This window comes from Arachis hypogaea, chromosome 9 (assembly GCF_003086295.3).
Source record: "Arachis hypogaea cultivar Tifrunner chromosome 9, arahy.Tifrunner.gnm2.J5K5, whole genome shotgun sequence".
Classification (NCBI taxonomy): Eukaryota; Viridiplantae; Streptophyta; class Magnoliopsida; order Fabales; family Fabaceae; genus Arachis; species Arachis hypogaea.
The window spans coordinates 23,894,704-23,897,701 of NC_092044.1; the positions used below are offsets into that span (position 1 = coordinate 23,894,704).

Genomic DNA, 2,998 nt, shown 5'->3' on the forward strand with positions numbered 1-2,998 from the left:
CATAATCTGCAACCAAGCATTGAGGGAACTTCAATGGGCTCCTTATAACCTTAGGTTCCATCAGTTCTTCAATAGGAGAGTTCTTAGTGGGCTTAGGGTAGTGGGTACCCAACTACTCCTATTGTGGCGTTCAATGCCAGGAAATGTGTTTCTTTGGGCATTGAACGCCCAGCTTGTGTCCCTTTGCTGGCGTTCAATGCCAGATATTATGCCTTTTTGGGCGTTGAACGCCCAGTAAGAACCTCCTTACTAGCGTTCAACACTAGTGATGGCTCTCTTATGGGCGTTGAACGCCTAGTAAGGACCTCCTTACTGGCGTTCAATGCCATTGATGGCTCCTCTTTGGGCGTTAAATGCCCAGTAAGGACTCCCTTACTGGCGTTCAACGCCAGGAATGGTGCTTCTATGGGCTTGAACACCCATTAAGGACATCCTTACTGGTGTTCAACTCCAATAATCCCCCTTTAGATTCGGCCTCAGTCTCTACAGTGATGGCCTTGCATTCTTCTCTTGGGTTAACCTTAGTGTTACTTGGAAGAGTATTTGGAGGAATCTCAGGGATTCTTTTGCTCAGCTGACCAACTTGTACCTCCAGATTTCTGATGGAGGACCTAGTTTCTGTTATAAAACTGTGAGTGATCTTAGAGAGTTCAGAGACTATGGTTGCTAAATCAGAGAGGCTCTACTTAGAAGAATCCATCTATTGCTGAGAAGGTAAGAATGGTGGTCTGTTGTTGAACCTATTTTGGGTTCTTCCATCTTGATTATGGTTGAAGCCTTGTTGAGGCTTCTGTTGATCCTTCCATGAGAAGTTAGGATGATTTCTTCATGAGGAGTTGTAGGTGTTTCCATAGGGTTCTCCCATGTAATTCATCTCTTCTTTTGGTGGGTTGATTTGGATTATAAGCATCTCCTTCATAGGAGGTGTCTTGAGTACTGCCAGCTGCAGCTTGCACTCCAGTCAAATGCTGAGAGATCATATTGACCTGTTGGGTCAAGATCTTGTTATGAGCCAATATGGCATTCAAAGCATCAACCTCCAGAACTTCTTTCTTCTGAGCTACCCCATTGTTCACAGAATTTCTCTCAGAAGTGTACATGAATTGGTAGTTTGCAACTATTTCAATGAGTTCTTTTGCCTCTGTAAGTGTTTTCTTTAAGTGGAGTGATCCACCAGCAGAATGGTCCAAGGACATCTTGGACATCTCAGATAGACCATCATAGAAGATACCTAGGATAGTCTATTCTGAGAGCATGTCAGGAAGACATCTCTTGATCAATTGCTTGTACTTTTTCCAAGCTTCATAGAGGGATTCACCCTCTTTTTGTCTGAAGGTTTAAACTTCCACCCTGAGCTTGCTCATCTTTTAAGGTGGAAAGAACTTGGCCAAGAAGGTATTGACTAGCTTTTTCCAAGAGTCTAGGCTTTCCTTAGGTTGAAAATCCAACCATATCCTAGCTTTGTCTCTAACAGCAAAAGAAAAAAGCATAAGCCTATAGATCTCAGGATATACTCCATTGGTCTTAACAGTATCACAGATTTGCAAAAATTCAAATAGAAATTGATGTGGATCTTCCAGTGGAAGTTCATGGAATTTGTAATTCTGTTACATTAGAGAGACTAATTGAGGCTTTAGCTCAAAGTTGTTTTCTCCAATGGCAGGTATGGAGATATTTCTTCCATAGAAGTCAGAAGCTGGTACAGTGTAGTCACCAAAAACCTTCCTTGCATCTCCTTCATTGTTCTATTCGACTGCGATATCTATGTTTTCAACTTCTTGTTCGAATAGCTCTCTGAGGTTTCCTCCAGAGTGTTGTGCTTTAGCCTCTTGCAAATGCTTCCTTAGGGTCCTCTCAGGTTCAGGATCACGATCAAAGAGAGGTTCTTTATCTCTGTTCCTTTTCATAAACAAGAAAAGAAAACAAGAAAGAAGGAGAATGGGAGTTTCTATGTCAGAGTATAGAGATCTCCCTGTGAGACATGAAGAAGAAAGAAGAATGAGGGTAGAGAGATGAGAGAAAGAATTCGAAAATACAGAGGGGGAGAAAAGTAGCACTATTTCGAAAATAAAGAGGAATGAGATTTTAAAATGAAAATATTTTTGTTTTGTTTTTATTTTATTCATGCAATTCGAAAAAGAAACAAAAATAAAGATAATTAAAAACTAAGACAACTAATTAACTAAAAAGATTTGAAAATTAAATGATGATTTTCGAAAAATAGAAGAGAGAGAAAGAAGTAAGAAGTTTTCGAACATAGAAGAGGGACGAATTAGTTAGGAAGTTTTGAAAAATAGGAAAGAGAAAGAAGAGTATTAAAGAGAATAACATAAGATAAGTAACTAATTAAGGAAGATTTGAAAATAAGATAAGATAGGAGAATTGAAAAAGATTTGATTTTCAAAAATTTTGAAATTTAAAATTGGAAAGAAGAAGTCAACAAGATAAGATAAGAATTGAAAAGATTTGATTTTGAAATTGAAAATTGAAACAAGATAAGATAAAGATTTGAAAATAAGTTGAAAAGATAAGATTTGAAATTTGATTTTTGAAAAATATTTAATTTTGAAATTTGAAATTAATATAAGATAAGATAAAGATTTGAAAAAGTTTTGAAAAGATTTAAAAAGATAAGATTTAAAATTTGAAATTTTCCTTTACTAACAAGAAAACACCAAACTTAAAATTTTTAAATCAAAATAAAAAAAAGAAAGCAAGGTTTTCGAAAATTTTGAATAGAGACAGAAAAGATATATACATATATATATATATTTGAATTAATGAAGAAAGAGAAAAACAACCAAAAGACACCAAACTTAAAATTTTTAGATCAAAGACACTAGCTTTTTCGAAATTTTTAAAGAAAAACACTAAAAGACAACAAACTTAAAAATTTTAAGATCAAAACAAGAAAAGAAATAAGAACAACTTGAATACCACGAAGAATACTAAAGAACAAATAAAAAATTTTTAGAAAAAAAAGAACACATAAAGGACA

At 35.5% G+C, this 2,998-nt stretch overlaps 1 non-coding gene across 1 annotated transcript; it reads left to right on the forward strand.

The window, feature by feature from the left end:
* The first annotated feature begins 1,254 nt into the window (after positions 1 to 1,254).
* LOC112713258 (small nucleolar RNA R71) lies at positions 1,255 to 1,358 on the forward strand. The gene has a single exon (XR_003158232.1). It is a non-coding gene; the product is annotated as a small nucleolar RNA R71 (small nucleolar RNA).
* The last annotated feature ends 1,640 nt before the right edge of the window (positions 1,359 to 2,998 follow it).